The sequence below is a fragment of the Acomys minous genome, assembly GCF_964271855.1.
Source record: "Acomys minous genome assembly, chromosome: 4".
Taxonomy (NCBI): Eukaryota; Metazoa; Chordata; class Mammalia; order Rodentia; family Muridae; genus Acomys; species Acomys minous.
In genome coordinates, this window is record NC_140486.1 from 72977040 (window position 1) to 72996877 (window position 19838).

The 19838-nt window shown below is 41.0% G+C and overlaps 1 protein-coding gene across 6 annotated transcripts in view; it reads right to left on the reverse strand.

Annotated features, from left to right (window-relative positions):
* GREB1L (GREB1 like retinoic acid receptor coactivator) overlaps window positions 1-17765 on the reverse strand; it is a 216828-nt gene extending 199063 nt beyond the window's left edge. For 4 of the 6 annotated variants that reach the window (XM_084780708.1, XM_084780707.1, XM_084780706.1 and 1 more), the window contains exon 1: window positions 17654-17764. The gene's annotated coding sequence lies outside the window, so the exon portion shown is untranslated. Of the gene's footprint in view, window positions 1-17081; window positions 17562-17653 lie in introns of those variants that run through there. The other 2 variants (XR_014779008.1, XM_084780705.1) reach the window with 2 other exon arrangements.
* Between the last annotated feature and the right edge of the window lie 2073 nt (window positions 17766-19838).

A 19838-nucleotide genomic window follows, 5' to 3' on the forward strand; every position in this document is an offset into this window, starting at 1 on the left:
ACTAGCAAGCTTCCTTCTTAAGATCAGGCCCCTAGATTCTGTAATACTTAAAAAGTACCTTTATCCACACAAAAGAATTAGAGATTAGACTGTAATGTATGCTTGGTATTCTTTGTAATAAGTAGTTTCAGGAGAAGTTGGTGATGGCTGTGTGTTGGGGTGGTAAGGGGCAGTTCAGCTACGAGGAGATGAGAGGTGAATTAAATGCTGACAAAATCTGGCAGCCATCCTATCATTTCAGAAGGAGAAAGTCATTATTTTTTTATTTTGTGGCCACACAGCAAGAGGCTAGCTCTTGTCTCATGGAAAGTGGCATTTAACTGGGTTCTGATCTCTGCTACATATGAGATGACCTGGTGCCTGGCTTTCTTGGAACACTAGGCAAACAAAAATCCCTACTTGTAGTCAATAACTGCCTCTTTAAAAACAGCGATGTCGATTTAATAGGAAAACAGCTCCAACTTCCTAAGATCTGATTTGCAGATCCATGACAGTAGAGGCCACAGAAAACCATGCAGGCTCACCTGAAAGCCCTGCTCAGATTTAGTACAGCTCTTTCCACCACCAAATGGAAAGTTCAAGTTCAGACAGAAGATTTGATTACAAAGGCTTATTTAAAAGCCACAATTAGGGATATAGCAGTTTTGAAAGCCAGAGATGAGGAAAATTTCAATTTCTTAAAATAGATAATGCCAAACTAGAAAGCTTCATTCCCAATTATTTTGTTCCATGTGTCTTTGGAAACCACCTCTCTATTAATCTATAGAAAACTCTTGGAACATTGTTGAAATTGATGGAAACAGGATGGGGACTGAGAACAATAGAAAGGCCCCAATATGAGTCCCTGCTTACAATCCCAAACCAAACCTGCTGATTCAGCACAACGTCACAACCGAATTCTTATCTTTAAAAGGAACAATCCATTGTGTGCCTAGAACAAAGGGCCATGCACAGGAAATCAGCCAAATCTAGGCCAGATGGTCACTGATTCAAGTTTCATTCTCCCATCCCCCACTCTCCTTGACACGCCAGAAATAAATTGAGATAGCATTTCACTTACCAGGTAACATCCCTGTGTATAAGGTGTAAGGGCCTTCCAATTACTTCCATCCTCCACCTCAACGGTATCTAATGGTTGTAATAGAATTCCCTTAGAAGTTGAGAAAGTGGCCAGGCCACAGTCACGGAAGGTAAAACACCAACAAGCCACTCTCTGTTTCCTACACTTGCCACAAAGTTTCACTCATGGTTAAAACTTTCTATGCTAATCTGTTCTCCTTGATACAAAATAAAAAGGAAGAAACAAAATCCAGAGAACAGACTCATCACAGATGTTTGCTACAGGAAGCCATCACTGGGGTATCACATTGCAAAGGTGCTATGGCTTGTAACCCAGAAATAGATAATACAACTACCAATAACAAGCTATCTATAAAAATCATTATAGTAGATAATTAATGCAACATTTTAAGTCAAATTAAGAAACATAAAAACTGTGTTACAAAATACACCGCCTGACTAAGCAGGCTTTGTTTCACATAGTATAGTAAATTAAATCGGTGGGTTGTTGCATTTTTTTGTTTTTTATTTATTTTTAAAAAAGAAGCAACTATTTGAAAAGTAAAGGTCTAAGGATGGCATAGGACTTTTGAAAGTATTTATGTACTGTATGCCTGTGGGAAAAGAAAGCCTCTTTCACATAGATCTTTCACAAGAATTCACTTCCTCTGAGTCTTGGGAGTTTGGAGGAAGAGAAGAAAAAGCTGTAAAAGAAGCAAGAACTGCTGGGCGGTGGTGGCGCACGCCTTTAATTCCCATACTTGGGAGGCAGAGGCAGGCGGATCATTGTGAGTTCGAGGCCAGCCTGGACTACAAAGTGAGTCTAGGACAGCCAAGGCTACACAGAGAAACCCTGTCTCAAAAAACAAACAAACAAATAAAAACCAAAACAAAAATAAAGAAGCAAGAACAAACTTTGCATTGAAAGGGAGAGGCACAAGTAAGAATAGTGCTAATATTTCTGTTTGCAAGGAAAATGCCTCCACTTATGCTACTGTAACTCGGGGAAAATGGAAGAGGCATTCACTGATTTTGCTTACAAAGTTATATATCTGACTTTCATCCGAAAAGACTCTGACTTAGACTTCTCCTCTAGGCACATATTTCAAACCCCTATTGGTTACTAGAAACTCAGTTTTGAACTCAAAACAGCAAGGATTAGAGTAAAACATGAGGTGTTGTGCCTCAAGTCTGCAAACACTCAATGGAAACTTGGTTATTACAGAGTGGTGTAAATAAAAATTAAAGACCCCTAGAAAATGTTCCTTTATGCTAAAGTTAGGCTTAGAATGAATACATTCTTTTCTTTGAAAGGGACCCTTCACTCTACAGGGGCTGGTTTGGGAAGTATTTACATTTTTAGGGCTTAAGTCAATTTCATCAACCAACAAATAATAATCCCTTCAGTAAACTTTACAATCCTTTTTTATAATTACTTTGAGAATGTCAACGCAGGAGTGCATTTTATTGGCATACTACAGTGTCACTCTTCCAAAATTAACATATAGAAAGGTTAGGGTAGATCAAAGGGGTTTGGAGGTGATTTGTTTGTTTTTTTAACACAAGATAATCACATGCTAGTAGGACAATGACTGAAGACAAAAATGACTTCAAAATATTCGATCAACACCAACCCTGAGAAATGGCCTGTTTTATTGTAGGAAAGTGGTAAGGACGTCTGAAGACGCTAGCCGGTCCCCTACCAGGAGAGGACATCATGGCAGTCGACAATGCCAGGGTCTGTAGGATAAAAACACAGCCATTTGTGTTTGTCAATGACAAAGACAGTTGTTTGTCTCAGTGGCAACAAATGACACGTGGAGACTCTCTCAAAAACTTGCTTCCAAACTGCATTTGAATAATGGATAATCACAGGATAAAACCAAGTTTTACTTATTGAATAAAATATATCCTAGACACATACAGTTCATAGATGTATGTGTCGTACATTATATCAATGTACTTAAGCTGTCTGCAACAGTTGGTTTTAGGTGTCTCGGATTTAATTTTTTAAGACGTATTTGTACAATCTGGTTTCTACTTAAAACCCTATTTTTCTTTACATAATACAGCAAAATAATATTCAGCATCATCCTATAAATTGCTTAGTATTGTTATACTTATTTTAAGGCATACAAATTAATTTCTGTTTGATTTGATTCTTGGAAATACTATTAATGAAAGGAAATTGATAATCAATTAAGAATCTTTAAAAATAAGCTAGTTAAATATTAGCTGTTTAATGTTGTTAGGTGTTTTTTTTTTTTTCTTTCTCTCTGTAGTCTAAAACAGGGATTTTGGTATTCTTGGAAAAAAATGACTATTCATGTTAAAATTCTCCTTACTTTCTAAGCTCATCTTTAGAGTCCCTCAGATAAATTTACATTTAAATGAGACATACACAAAGGCCTCTGGCTGCCCTAACCACCGCATACACACACACACACACACACACACACACACACACACACACAGTTTTGGGGAGAAAGAAAATGTGTGGCTACATAACTATCTTTAAACAGACAACTTCATGTACTACTTCCTTGGGATTTATATGGTAATGCTTTACAAATTAAGAAAAATTAAATCTAAGCACCTAACTCAGACTTCCTGTGGAAAATCAAGTTTTAATAAATCAAACTGTATTAAAAAAACAATAAATGACTGTGTAGTATTAAAATCTTACAGACTAACTTCTGATCTTATTCTTTGATGGATTTTAAAATAACAAACTAAAGATGATTTAAAACACTATTTGTAAATACTGTGTTCTAATTGTGACAATTAAGCCTTTTTTCTTTCCACTTCGTACTCTGACTTGTACTTTGTGCCTTATAGTGGTCTACAAATCTGGTAGAAAGTTTAATTCCATTAATCTAATAGAAAATTTGTAAGTAGATAATATCTATGATAAATGTTGAATTAATCTCACCTTATTTTTAGTTTACCATACAGAATAAAAATATGCTAAGAGCTAAATAAGCACACAGTGTTCATTGGTGAGAAGCACCAGGAGTCTCAATGTCTAAGGAGTTAATTATAAAAAAAAAAATGCTTTAGGAACAAATAACATGAAAGAAGAGAGGGCAAGGCCAATGGTTAGAGGGTTGACTGGGGCTAGAGGTAGGAGGGCTGAAGGGAAGTCAAAGTAAGGTCACATGAAGGAGAACAAATATGAAAACCCACTACCTTGTAAGCTAATTTTAATATATATTAATATATACAAATATTATACATACATATAATTTGGGGGGTTGGTTTTTTTGTTTTGTTTTATTTTTTGGGGTTTTGTTTGTATTTTGCTTTTTTGTTTTTTTGAGACAGGGTTTCTCTGGGTAGCCCTGGCTGTCCTGGACTCACTTTGTAGACCAGGCTGGCCTCAAATTCACAGTGATCCGCCTGCCTCTGCCTCCCTAGTACTGGGATTAAAGGAATGTGCCACCACGCCTGGCTATAATTTGGTTTTTCAAGGCAGAGTTTCTCTGTGTAGCCCTGGATACCCTGGAACCCACTGTGGCTAGCCTCGAACTCAGAGATCCACCTGCCTCTGCCTTTAAAGAATAATTGTTCAGATGCTTTAAGAACTGCAAGCGTTTATCATTATCCTCATAATCTGATGTATCAGTAGAATAGCAAGTATGACGTCACCTCACGTAATTGTAAATGTGCTTTAAACACAGTCTAAAGGTTAAAATGAGCCTTCATTCATATTTTTCTAATTGATAATTCCATATGCCTTAAACTGTCCATAGGAGCACATTTATTAAAATTGGTTTCTGATTTACAATACAAAAGAGAGATATGAACTGACATTGATACTCCATTTCTCCCCCATCCCTCTGGGCTGAGTAGGTGACTTCCTGTGAAAGCCTAAGGAGTTGAGACCCCAGTATTCATAAAGCAGTCAGACACAGTGGTCGCTAATCCTAGAAGCAGGTGGAGCCTAGGGCTCAGGAGCCAGCCAGTCTAGAGAACTGGGGAGCTCAAGGTTCAGTGAAAGAGTCTCACTCAAAATAAATGAATGAAGAATGAATGAATGAATGAATGAATGAAACTAATAAGGTGGATGAGACATGAACTCAAATCCTGGACTCCCATCATGGTAAAAAGAAAGAAGCTACTCCTGAAAGTTGTCTCCTAACCACTACACCGGCACCATTGCATGCGTACACATCCACACGTGTGTACGTACACCATGCACACATACACATGCACCTATACATTGCGGTTCCTACCCCTCTCCAAAGGATGCATTTCACAACATTAGCATCGGTGAAGTGTCGCTGAGTTATCTCCCCAGCCTCTGCATCAGCCCGATGCCTCGGGAACAAGTTTAAAGCACTCTTTGGCTTAAACAAATTAAGAAAAAAAGAGGAAATGCACATTTAAACTCCATTAGCTTTCAGCTTTAATTGGATTCTTTTATGCTTTTGGTGTTGGGGAAGAGAACAAATGCGCTTGCATATGCTGTGTGGCTTCCATTGCATTAGTGGCAGCTTGAGGAGCATGCTTCGTATAAAGTCACGTCTCAGTCTGTAAAACTACAAGCCCTGGTGCCATCTTGCAGCCAGCTTCACAGGGCAGGAACTACTCTGTGTGTGCCTGTCTCTTTCTTACCGTGCCCATTCCAAGTACAGGTGCCTAACAAAGTCTTACGAATTCAATTCCAGCATTAATTTCCTGCCCAGTGGAGAATTCTATTACCACCACTCTTGCTCAGACAGAAAATTATAAATAATAAAGTTATTTTTTCAGGAAGTGAGGAATTCACCTGACAAAATAATTACTTCTTACCCAAATGAAGACTGAGAGACAGTTTGATATTATAAATTATTGCCATAAAAATCACTACAGACTAAAGGCCGCCTTTACTCTAAGATAGAATTATGGTGTCCATAATGCTTGAACTTTGGCTCCCTGACACATATAGACTTAGGATAATCTACTGGAAATAATATCTGAAACAAGCCCACAATGCTTTGGTTTAATAGTTCTGTCAATTTAAAACCTAATCAGCAATATGAATTATAGCATTTATTCACTTCAAACACTGGTCACATTTTGTAGAATGCTTGTTTCTGAACTAGCCCTTTCATGATTCTAACACACTATATAGCACTACTCCAGAAATACATGGTTTCTTTTTTTGTTTTTTGTTTTGTTTTTGAGACAGGGTTTCTCTGTGCATCCCTGGCTGCCCTGGAAGTCACTCTGTAGACCAGGCTGGCCTTGAACTCAGATTCATCTGCCTCTGCCTCCTGAGTGCTGGGATTAAAGGTGTACACCAGGATTATGTTACTTAAAGCAAATTACTAAATAAACACATTTGAAGATGAATAAAATATGCATAAGAATTTACAGACATAGTTTTCTAAACTTCAGAAAAGTGTAATAAAAATCAATCTCCCTTCAACCTCAGCCACAGAATTGTTTTGAATTTATTTTCCTTGTTACAAACTTTTCTTCAAAGGATGTTATGATCCTAGCTTTCATAGGGCATGAGCCTTGGCCTGGTATTCCTGTAAAGGTGTAAAGATTACATTGTCCCTCCCTTCTCTACAGAGTTCTGTGGACAATGGCTTAGACCGGCATGAAGTTTGGCCCAGGTCAGGAAGATATACAGTAATAGACTAAAGCTTAACAGATGGCATCTATTCACTTACTAAAAATATTATTTTTTCTCTGTGTTTATTCCAAGAGCTTCAGACACAGAAATAAGAAAAAGGACCAGGGCCTCTGCAGTGTCGGAGCCGTGGTTCAAGCTTGGTGAGAGAACTCAAGGTTTGATTCCTACTGACTATTCCTTCATAGGCACCAAACAGCCGTGCACAGCCTGTTTCCACCACAGTCTGGAAGAATTAATATGTCACATCAGTACACACCTACTCCAACTTGTCTTCCTGGACACTACAAAACATTTTAAGACACAGTTACTGACAATCAGGTCTTATAATCTAGTAGTCACAAAATGTCAGGATGACTTAAGGGAGGAGAAATGGCTGGGAAATTCAGCAAAATCTGTCTCATGCAGACTTAACACCTACTATCTAGGGGTTAGGGGCTTGTGAAACAATTTATCTTCTCGAGCTTTCCTGGGTGGTGGCTGTTATTATTGTTGTTGTTTTGTAACTTTAAAAATAAAATTTTCAGCCAGGCGGCATGTCTGTAATCCCAGCTCTTGGGAAGACAGAAGCAGGCAGATCTCTGTGAGCTCAAGGTTAGCCTGGTTTATAAAACAAGTCCAGGACAGCCAAAGTTACACAGAGAAAAAACCTGTCTGGAACCCCCCACCCCCGCCCAAAACCAACTGCACAGGTTAGAAACAATGTATGTTACAATGTATGAAACAATATCCATTGGCTTGCATTAACTAAACCACCAAACCAAACTATTAAAGCTTGCTGCAAATTATTGAATTCTATGAAAAAACTAAGCAGCGGAGAGTATAGGGGTCATAAAGTCCTTTATGGCTATTTTTTAAAAAGACTTTTGTTTTATGCATATGCAAAGATTCTATTCTCTCTCCCTCCCTCTGTCCTTACCCCATGCTCTGAAATTACAGATATACAACTGTGCTATGCATTATGGTACGTCTAAGCAAATCCTGCTCTGAGGCACCAGTTCAGAGAAGGCTTGCTGAAGGCGCAAGGGTCTCCATGACAGTATCAATCCTTCAGAATATCTGACATCCTATCACCAACCCCCACACTTCAGACTTAACTGCTTTGTAGACTAGCCAGATATGATATCTCCCAATATTAAACAATTCCAGTACAACTACTGAGTAAGAATACTGTCAAAAATGCATCACATTTAGCATTTGATCCCTGTGGTGGGACAGCCCAATTGCTGAGCTCCAGACTCCTGTGAGAAACACTGTCTCAAAGGAGGCGGACAAAGTTTCTAAGGATGCACCTGAGGTTGTCCTGTAGCCTACACATTCACATCTGCACACACGTCATTTTTTAAAATTAATTTTCATTTAAATAGCCATATGTGTTCCAATTTGTTGTTTCTGTTTTTGTTTTCCAGACAGGGTTTCTCTGTGTAGCCTTGGCTGTCCTAGACTTGCTTTGTAGACCAGGCTGGCTTCCAACTCATGAAGATCCGCCTGCCTCTGCCTCCTTGAGTGCACCACTATCACACCCCCAGCACTTCTCTAAATTTTAAAGAGAACTTTTAATGAAAGAGAAACAGGAATCAAGACACAAGCCAGAATGTTCGGGTAAGACACAGGCAGAAGAGACAACTGATTGGTTTGTTTAAAATTGAGGTTTCATATTAGATTATTGGAAGGAAGGAAGGGAATTCAGCTTCGTGCTACAGCCTGCTGACTGGCTAATCAGCCACTTTCTCACCTTCCTTAGTATTAACAACCCCCGAGTCTGTGTATGCTTATCTGGAGCACAGACCTTTCCTCCAGGTTCAAGGAAATCTCAAAAGTTCTACATATGTCCATTTTTCTTGTCAATGAGCATGTGATAAATTTTTGACCAAGGAGACTTGGGCATCTCTTTAGAAATTTGGGTAAATTTTCATTAAAACAAACAGTTAAGCAGACACAGTAGCACATGCCTATAATCCCAGTACTCAGGAGGCAGAAGCAGGCTGGTGTACAAGTTTCAGACCAACCAGGGCTACATAGTAGAATCCTGTCAAAATAAGTAAACAAATAAAAGCATTTTTCTGTTTCTACAACTAGTGAGAGCTATCAGAAGATTTAAGTCTTGAGTGTGCTGCAAAATATTGGAATAATAAAACACACTGGACCAAGACAAATCCCAGCAAGCAGAGGATGGCAGAGAGTGACTTAGAGACCCTGGCTGCCAAGTACGGTAGTCCGCAACGGCTGTTCTAGGGTTCCAGAGGCTGAGGCAGGGGGATCATGAGTTGAAGTGTAGCCTGTGTGATAGAGTAGAGCATCTCGCAAGAAAAACCAAACAAAATACATGAATGGAGACTCTTTGTCTCTGGTATTGACTGGTTACTCTCTTGCTTCCCCTGGGATAGTGACAGAGCACATGCATTACTACTAAATACATGCACTTTTTCTTTTGCTACAACGCAGCTCATAGCAGATGAGTACTCTAAGGTTTAGGCATTTTCCTTTGGGAAAGGCTGCTGCTGCTGCTGCTGCTGCTGCTGCTGCTGCTGCTGCTGCTGGAAACTGATTGTTAAAAAGACAGCCAATCTTTTTTAAAGAAGGCATTCAAAGAGGCAGGTAGATCTCTATGGGTTTGAGGCCAGCCTAGTCTACAGAGTGAGTTCCAGAACAGACAAAGCTATACAGAGAAATCCTGTCTCAAAAAAATGGCATGGAGGAAAACATTGATCAACAGAAGAAATACTAGACAAACTTAAAATGCCTGCGTCAGATTTAAAGACGGAGGAAAGGGAAAAAATGGAGGGAAAAGTAAAACAATGTAATAGATTTAAGTTCATTCTTAAAGGTGGGGTAAGTTAAAGGCTTGCCACGTAGGCCTGACCCCTGAGTTCAACACCAAAACTCTTGTAGAGACAGAAGGACCCTGCCAAAGTAACACATGCTGTGGCACACAGGCACCTCCACCCATGTACACATAAAATAATAAATCGAATACAAATTTAAATCAAGCCTGTAATCCCAGCACTCGGGAGGGAAAGGCAGACAGATCACTGTGAGCTCAAGGCCAGCCTGGTATAGAAAGTGAGTCTAGGACAGCCAGGGCTACACAGAGAAACCCAGTCTCAAAAATTTTTTTTAAATAATAATAAAAAAAGGAATTAATAAAATATATATTAAAAAAAGGAACAGACTTGGAGGAGAGGAAGTAGAACTTTCAAAAGAGACATTTCCTTGGCTCCGTGATGTGGATATGAAGACAGTTTTTCAGTTTCCTAAACACACCTAAAGATAGATGAATAAGCTCAATGAAACTAGCATCTTACATCTGATTTAATGACACAGTAGATAAAAGAAAAATGCACTGGCTACATCTTCACACTGGAAAACTGCAGCTGTGGTAACTTCCCATTGTCCATGCTGTAAAACTAAATCTGTAGGGTTACACGTTGAGGGGCAGTTCTAACACTTTTTTTTTTTTTTTTTTTTTTTTGGTTTTTCGAGACAAGGTTTCTCTGTGTAGCCTTGACTGTCCTGGACTCACTCTGTAGACCAGGCTGGCCTCGAACTCACAGTGATCCACTTGCCTCTGCCTCTCAAGTGTTGGGATTAAAGGCGTGTGCCACCACGCTCGGCTAGTTCTAACACTTTTGTGTCCAGGAAAAGTACTTGGGATGTCTTATGAGGATAGGCACAGGCTTCACCTCAGAAACGGTTATTCCATAAATCAATAACTGCATTTCACAAGAAAATGTGGCAGGCGTGGACCCTGAAATGCAGTGAATTTGAGGATGCTTAATTTCCTTACAAAGAACTCACAGTAGAGAAGACTGGAGTAAGACTCCCTCTCCACCAAACCTGGAAACTCCTGAGGGCTCGGTCCCTCACCTACTCAGGTCTTTGCTCAGGGGTCCTTTTTCAATGATGCAACCTCAGGCTCACTTTCTCTTCTTTAGTTTTCTTTCTTTCTTTCTTTCTTTCTTTCTTTCAAGTTTTTATTGATCCTTTATGAATATTAGCCCTCTGCCCTTGCAACCACCCAAAGAAAGGAAAAGAGACAAACAAATCTCACCTTGGAAGCTGTGGTATGTCACAGTGTATCACGCAGTATACCCTTTTGCCCAAACAGCTTTACTTGCAAACGTTTATTGCAATGAGTCATCGGTCTGGTTTGAGGCCTCCGGCTTCTGCCACACTATCAATACTGCATCCTCCCTGGGACTCCTCTTGGATACTCTGTTGCTTCTCTGTGTCATGGAGATCCTGCAGCTTTGTATCAGCTGGACCAGTCAGGCTCACTTTTTATTCTACTTTCCTCTTGAGCACTTAGAAATCTAAAAGATTCAATCTAGAAGCCAGATGTTTTACTCATTTGCCTTTGTTTACCATTTTGCTTATCCCACGAAGATGGAAGGTTACTTAACTTCACAGTGGCATGCCCATAGTGAAAACAGGGCCTAGACAGAGTTCAGGGATTTTAACTCAGTCATGGTAACATAGATGCAACTTGAGGGATGCAAAGATGGAGGCAGAGTTTATTAATTCGCAGATTCCTGGTCCCTGCTAGAGATACACAATGCAGGTAGGAGTAGAGGGGTAGCTGGACTGTGGATTTCTAACAAGAACCTACAGAGAAAGGCTGTGCATTTTTTTTTCAGGAGGATTGGTTCCCAGATATCTTGTGCCAAAGCTAGCTACCTAAATGAACAAAATGGCTTCATCATAGAATTTTCACTTAATATGTTTAATACTATTTTTTCACAAATATGTACTGCTGATTGATTTTTTTTCTCTTCTAACTTGGTGTTCCCATTGTTTCTAAACTGTATACTCTTTTTTAAACATTTATTTATTTACTGTGTGTGTACATACATACCCATACTTGTGGGTGCCACAATACATGTGTGGAGGTCAGGGGACAACTTGTCAGAGTTGGTTCACTCCTTCTTCCATATGGGGACTGGTAAGAGACCTCAGGTCATCAGGCTTGGTAGTAAGTGTCTTTACCCACTGCATCATCTCCCCAGCCCTAAACTTCTACTCTTATAAATAATATTTCATGTTATAATTTTTCCTATATGCTTCTGCTGTGTTTCACTAAAAACTTCCTTTTCTTTGAAGCAGAGTTGTGCTCCATAGTTGAGGCTGGCCTCCAGTTCCAGATCCTCGTGCCTTGGGCTCCTGAGCACTCAGATTCCAGCTGTGCGCCACCACATCAGGCCTAGTTATTTCTTTCCAAGAAATTCCTAGGAGGGAAGTTTCTAAGGAATTTAGTGCCCTCTATCTGCACTTACTCCTATATAGGAACTGTTCATATTTATAGGACCCAGCATGGTAATCAGCAACCACACACTAGCAGAGTTGAGAAACCGAGTCTTTGCTTGAAGGTATTAATTAATTAATGTTTAAAGGATGACCTGTAGCTTAGGGTTACTGTCTTACAGTAGGCAGTTTAATAAGGTCTTGGTACATGCTGCCAAATTGCTCTCCAGAAAAACCTGAATGTTTTGCCTTCATTATTTTTTTGTTTGCTTGTTTGTTTTTTAATTTATGATATATACAGTATCCTGCCTGCATGTGTGCCTGCCCACCAGAAGAGGGCACCACATCTCATTACAGATGGTTGTGAGCCACCATGTGGTTGCTGGGAATTGAACTCAGGACCTTTGGAGGAATAGACAGTGCTGTTAACCTCTGAGCCATCTCTCCAGCCCTTGCCTTCACTCTTAATAGAAGATAATAGCTAATTCTTTACCTAATTGGCAACACCAGCCTTTCATCTATTGAAGTTTTATGATCTGGACACTGAAAAATGCCTGTTAATCTTAATATGTGTTTTTATTAGTATGTGATGAACATCACCATTTCTTCTGTCATCACGAACAGTTAGATACAAATATTTTTACCCACATTACTGGATTTATAGGATGGAAATGATCTAGCTTCCAGATTTGTTTGTTGAATCAAATTTTTTTTTTTTGTCACTATAATCCATTGCCAACATCTAAATTCCCATAAAAATGTGAACTTTGCAGTTTATGGTGCCCACGTTCCTAAAAAGCAGCAGTTGGAGAAGGCTTTGAGGTTCTGCCACCTTCAGGCTTTCTTAGCCACTAACGTCACCACTGCACCTAATTTACAGGGTTCTACTTACCACACACATTAGTGTTTGCCCTGTCAGGCATCAGAGTTTGTAATCCCTGCCTGAATCAAGCTTTAAGAAATTAAATGACACATAGTAGCTAACAACAACAGTAGCTAATTTTCATCCCTTGTTTAGCATGTAAAAACTTTTTTATAATATTCCAGATGACTTTACAACTAATATTGAACTTGTAGAACACTTTTTTTAAATTGGGTTTTGAAGTTTCTTTTTCCCTAGAATAGTTATCCAGCATTATACAGATTGTTACAATGCAGATTGGCAGCCTTGCCTTCAGGAGTTCCTAACTCAGTAGCTTAGGGTCCACCCTTAGACCCAGCACCTAACTCCAAGCTCTTCACATTGAGATAAAGTTTTCTCAAAGCCTACAAGTGTGATAACACCCCTAAAAGGGTTGTAAATGTCTGTAATTTTGATAACATAATATAAATGTATGGGCTCCCCCCCCCAAAAAAGCAAGTCCACATTGCAATTCTATGCAAAATATTGGTAACTAAAGTAGTAATTCCCAATCCCTCTTCCCAGAACAAAACCCAAGAAAGTCCCTCAAGAGCACACAAAAAAGTTCGAAGAGCCAAAACAAGAAGGTGTCCCACCTTGTAAACACAGTAAACCCAACAACACAGGCCACGTCTGAAGTCAGCTTCTAGACTTCTACCCTTAAAAACAGGCCCATGCCTAAGAAGAGAGAAAGCCATGCAAGGTATGGCTCCCTGCAGCAGACATTTCTCAAGGGGAGATGGCCAATCACTGCAGTCTCTTCTGGAGGGGCTGCTGAAGAGAGTCATAAGGGACAGAGAGACAGTGAGTTCTCTATCTGCGTTGCACAGTATGAAGCCATACACAGGCCAGTGTGTGGCAGGGGCAAATGCAGCTGAGCAGAAGTCACTGTGAGACTTCGCATCTGGACTTGGAGGCGTGGCCAGGCAGACAGGAGCACACAATTAAGCCCTCCTGGAGCTCAAGGCACAAAGAGCAGCTTTATCCACACTGGGTGTGTGTTTGCCAAAAATATCAGGGCTGCTGGCACTCCAGAACTTACGAGGGCATGCTTTTGTGTAGACTAAGCTACCTTGACTATGTACGAACTCTAGTCAGGGGGCATAAATTGTGATACATTTGTAGCCTAAGACAATCTAATTGGAGATTACAAATTATCTCTCTGATTTGTTAGAAGTTTTCTTAATTTAAAGGGGTGGGGGGGGAGGGAAAAAACCATGAATTGTGATCACAGCTCTACTATTTATAAAACAGCCCTTCAAGGGAAAAGAGAGTACTGTCTTCATCTTAGTAGGATGCATACGGTATATACTAGACACTAATTTTAACAGTGACTTCCCTAAGTTTAAAACCATGACAGCTAGTAAGCATAGGGTGAAAACAAAAACTCTACAATTGGTCTGGACTTAATAAACTCTTCACGAGTGTTACAACTGCCTTCATCTACACAACCATCATATAGTTAAGCACAGAACCATAGAAGAAATTATGTAACCACAACCCCACTTAGAAAAACATAGCAACACTATACAGGGAAACTATTGTACAAGACAAATAAATGCAAATCAAAAAGTACATAACTTTACCCTGATCAAATACTAATAATTTCATTGTTTCAAATGATCAGAAATTTGAATTTTTCCTAGGAATAGAGAGAGCATTCAATATGTTTTCATATGTTATTTCTTTTATCTTAATCTTTTAGAGAACTAGTGTTATAACGGTTTAGAGAACCCATTTTATAAATTAGAAATTTATAAATTAGAAATTATATATATAAATTATAAATTCTTAGAAAATAAGTCACTTGACCGATATTCCCATTATGTGTTATAGGTAGGTTTGAACCCAGAACTTATGACTTTGAAGCTACCCATTTACAACTACACTAAATTGCCTCCTTGAAAAACAATCCTAAGGGGGAGGCAAAGGCATGGAAAGCGGAGGGGCAGGAGGAGGAAGAATGTTTACACTCAGAAGGATGGTCATATTTTTTAAATTAATGCAAAATCCCCAAATAGAAAGTTGCTTGTTACTCAGTCTATGGGGGGAATTTGTCAGTAAATCAAAATTACTTAAGTGTCTTTACGAATATATTCTTCTAATTTATAATCTTAGTACCCCAACCAAGCTTAAGATTCTTTGCTGTAACTCATCTGTAGAATGAATGCACCTCTGTCATAATAGCAAGGGTTTTGGCAATCAATACCTACAGTTTATTTTTAAATCTCTTAACTGGGTCCTTCATAGTGACCCAAATTAACTATTTTTACATTCACAACATTGTAATCTCTCCTCACCTAAGAATCACAGTCCAGAGGCTGCATGACCTTCAGATTAGAAAAGTTTCGTGCTAAGGATATAAAAGTATACTTACATAGTAATAAAAATACTATAGCTGTAAGGAATGTTTATAATCTAAATATTCTTGAGAGTTACTAATTAAATTGTCAAGACTCTTTGATGTAGGTAAATTAACTTTACTTCCATTTACCACAAAAGAAAAGCAGCAATTTGGGAAGAGTGGTTTTCCTTAAAATTCCCATGAATATTGAAGAGAATTTTCTCTCCAAAGTAACACGCAGAGGCCCATTCAGCCCCAGAGTTGGCCTCCACCACCAGCAGAAACAGACATTTTGTGAGAAAGTGAAGTTGCTGTTCTGCAAAGGTATCAAGTCCTAAGAAGAGCATGTACTTGAAGCATCGCTGGCCTCTCCTTCATGAATCCACCTCCACAATGTCCTTATCACTCCCTGTCTAACTATCTGGGGTCCAACTGGCTACTCTTAGCTAGTCTTAGAACACGTCAGCTACATTAACAACAGAACTTAGGAGCCAGAAGGACCCTTGAAAAGCCACATAGCAATTCCTTTATCTTTCTAAAGAGACAGGGGCAGGAGAGCATTGCCAAGAAAAGTACTTCGTGTGGGTAGTTCATAGCAGATCTAGGCCTGGGTAAAGAGATCTCAAACTTGGCCTCCATCTGCCTCTTGCTCTCTGTAGAGTGTGAGTCCAAGTGTGCTTGTGCCTCTCTCTCTCTCTCTGTGTGTGTGTGTGTGTGTGTGTGTGTGTGTGTGTGTGTGTGCGCGCGCACGCGCTGCTAGAGACTGAACACACAGTCTCAGTCCAAGCACCCTACAGCTAAGCTCTGTCACCACCCCTTTAAAAGTTGTTACATATGCTCTGTTGATGGGCGACTACAAATACCTCCTTGGTGTTTTCAGAAGAACACTGTGGTGACAAAGTAACTACCATTTGCTCTGCTTCCTAGAGTTCCAAGATGGAGGGAAATAAAAGTTAGAAAAGCTACTTTGCACTTGAAACTTGTTCTAAGAATTGTAACTTTGTTTGTTTGTTTGTTTGCTGATCATCAAGGAAGTAAGTATCTACCACAGGTCAAATAAAAGTTTATGTCATCCCAAGAGCACATCAAATTGGTTACTGTTATCATTAATATGCATATCCATCTATATATGATCAATCTTTACCTATATTCTATTTTCCTCCTCCACCTCCATAACACATTTTCATTTTAACGGTAGTTTGTACTTATAAATTTTCAGCTGTGGGGTCTCATGGAGGAGAAGCTATGCGTGGAAGAGGGGATTGGATTTACACCAGATACTCTTCGATGTTGCTTGAAATTGTTACATAATTCCTACCACTTTTGAGTATCTATTAAAGTTTACATTTCCTTCTAAAATACATACTTATATGCATATAATCTTTTACTATTTCAACAGAACAACCATTTAAAAAATTTTAACGGTGTTTTCCACGTTGCAATTTCACCAAAGTTTTCAGAAAGAAAAAAAAAAGAAAGAAAGAAAAGAAAAAAAAAGTAAACAGTAACTAAATTCAAGGCAGAATTTCAGACGTTCCCAGAACACGGCAGAGGAGCGAGTGGTTTTTAAGAGGAACATTTGGTTAAACCTCTTTGAACTGCCTATATTTAATAGGCTGTTTTAAAATGGGGCTTAAGGAGGGCTTCTGGCAAGAGAATTTCATGGTTTCAAAAGTAGAAATTAAAATTTGTTTTTATCTAGCCAGGGACACGGAAAGGAACACGGTGGAGGAGTCCCACCACGACTCACAAGAACCCTGTCCCGCACGTTTCTTAGGCTTGGTTTCAATGAGAAACTCCACACTGTGAACCTATACAAATAAAATCTTTTAACGGAGCTCGGAAGGACTTCAGGAACCAGGGGCTTTAATAAACCACCCACCTTCACCCTGCCTGGGCAGGGCACACCTCACCTTGCTGTCTATTTTCACGCTCAGCTGTCAACACAATCCTTTGTGCCTCGTTCAGAATAAAAGCAGTTCGGAACTGCTCCCAGAAAAATGGAAATGATGACCGGAAGATGCGTGTGTGACGAAGTGACATTTGGCATGGACCCCAGAGAACGCCTGACCACGTCTGGCCGCTCTCAACTTTCCCAAGCCCAGCTCTACCCATCCTCTTGCTGGACACCTCCACACCTCGCTACTTGCGGTCCATCTGGTGCTCCGGGACCGCTAGCCGTCCCCTCGTGCTCCCGGAGCAGCCGGGACGCGCCCCCTCGCCACAGCCTCCTTCACCCCACAGAGCAAGGGCCACCTCCCTCCCGCCACAAAGGAAGTAGCGGAGCCCGGGTGACAGGCCTGTGGCCGAGGGCGGCAGGATCGGGATGGGGACTCACTCCACACTCTCGCGCCCCCTCCCAATCCCTCCAGAAGAAAGTCTAGGCGACACTGCCCTTCGCTGCCAAGGTGTCCAGGCCGCCAGAGGACACCCGCCACCGAGTCCCCCCGCCTCCCTGTACCCGCGAGTCCCCGCAGCAGCTCACCTGGCCCGGGCGGGCGTGAGGGCCGGGGTGGTCTCCGCAGCCCGGGGCGGCTCCGCGCTGCGCTCAGCTCCGAGGTGCTAGCGCCACCGGTGGCTGGCGTCTCTGCGGCAGGGCGCGGGCTGCGCGCTCAGTTCCAGGGGGGAGGAGCGAGGCGCCACAGCGGCCGGAGGCGGATTCCTCAGGTGCTGCCCCTCCTGCTCGCCCTGCTCCTCTCTGCCCCCTCCTAGCCTGAGCGCCCGGGTGGCCTTTCCGCCTCCCTTGCCTTCCGCCCCTAGAAGAAAGGGAGCACACGGTGCCAAGTACACCCCCACGAGCTGCTGTGGAGTCCTACGAAGGTTTGCGAACTCCAGTGGGTAGATGATGTGTGTGGCCACTCTGGGGTTGGGAGGTGGCAGTGCGCTGGCGGTCTTCTGGGAAGAAGGATTGCCCCCTAGTGCTGCTGAAGAGCGTGGCCGAGAAGCACAATTATTTTCTCTCAGGATCCTAGTTCATTCAGAGTGCTCTCAAGTCACCGTGTGACTTCTTTGTCACTGTATCTAGTGACAAAGTTCCATTGCCTGGATAATGGTAGGTCAAAAACACTTGGCCTGTTACACGAGGCGTGGTAGCGGGGTACAAACAAAACTAAACCCACCCTGGAGCTCCAAGCAAGAGCAGATTTCTTCACCTCTCTGATGAGTACTCCCTGGAGCTCCAAAACCCCGGCCCCTACTCTCCAGTTGTGACTCCCCGACCCCCAGCCTCGCCTTGGCTCTTGCATAACTTTCCGCAGACCACAAGGAACTCTCCCCAAGGGCAGCCACCTTCCAGCAGACCCTGGTCCTTAAAGGTTGCTCCTGAGACAAAAGTTCTGGAGCGATGCCGCCACTGGATAGTGACAGATGTCGCTCCAATTTTCACAGCTGATGGCCTCCGGTATTCAAAGCTGCAGCCCATTTTCTTGAACTGAAACTGTTGCCAGAGACATCATGACCATAGCTTCCAGAAAAAGCAGCTTTATGCTGGATGAGGTGAAAGTGTAACAGCACAGAAAGGTTGAACCATGTTTAGTGACTTTGGGACACTGCAGCCTCACGGAGCCGCTGATAGGTAGGTTGGCATTGATGTCAAGCATTGTGATAATCAGTCTTAATCACAGTTGAAAGACAATGTTACTTAAACGGCATCAACATATGCTCTCTAAGTCAGAACTTTCCTCTGGCTTTTTAATATTTGTTTTTATTTTTTGAAAGTAAATTTCCCACCCCTCCCTCCCCTTTTCTTCCCGTGCTCTGTCTCAAATTCATGGCTTCTTTATTTCAGTTGTTGTTACGTACACACATATGTATTCCTAACTACATAAACAACTTCCCCAGTCTGTGTACTGCTGCCTGTGTGGATATGCTCCCAGAGCTGACCACTTGGTTTTGGAGGTGAATTTACTACGAAAACTTTACTAAACCAGTATGATTTCTAGATACATTTGTCTTGCTTTTTAAACTGTCCTCTAAAGCCAAAATAGGTAGGGTTTGGGGGATTTTTTTGTTTTTTTGTTTTGTGTGTTTGTTTGTTTTCATTTTTCTCTTTTAGTTAATATAGAAGGAATTGCCAGAGAATCAGAGGCGGCTCAATGAACAGTCAGGATGAACAGTGAGGAGGAGATGCGTTTGCAGCTTGTCTTGTCGCCCTTTCTCCTGCGTAGGAAGACAGACTTAGCTGACTTTTTTTTTTAATCGTTTTCTCCTTCTGGAATAAAGAGGTAAAATGTTTCTACAGTTGTGTTACAATCGAGTGTTCCCTATAGCCTACACATTAAGAACATATAAGGACAGTTTTAAGTGTCACAAGGGCAGGCTTGATCAACCACTGTGTCATCTGGCAATTCTGGGTACATGTTCCAGACTTTAAAAAATAATAATAAATTGGTGTTTAAAAAATAGCTAATCATAACCCTCAATTTGTAACCACATGAGACCCGACTACAGTTGGGGAGACAGTAGTTAAGCTGGGATCTGAGAGTCCAAGCTCACCTTGCGTGAACTAAGTTCACACGAAGTTAAACAGAAAAACACAGCACTGGAACATGTCTGTGATTCCAGCACTCAGGAGGCTGAGGCAAGATTGTGAGTTTCGAGCCAGCCTGGGCTACGAAGTGAGACTGAGTCTTCCCTATTTACACAAACAAGAAAATAAAGGCAGCTAAGGC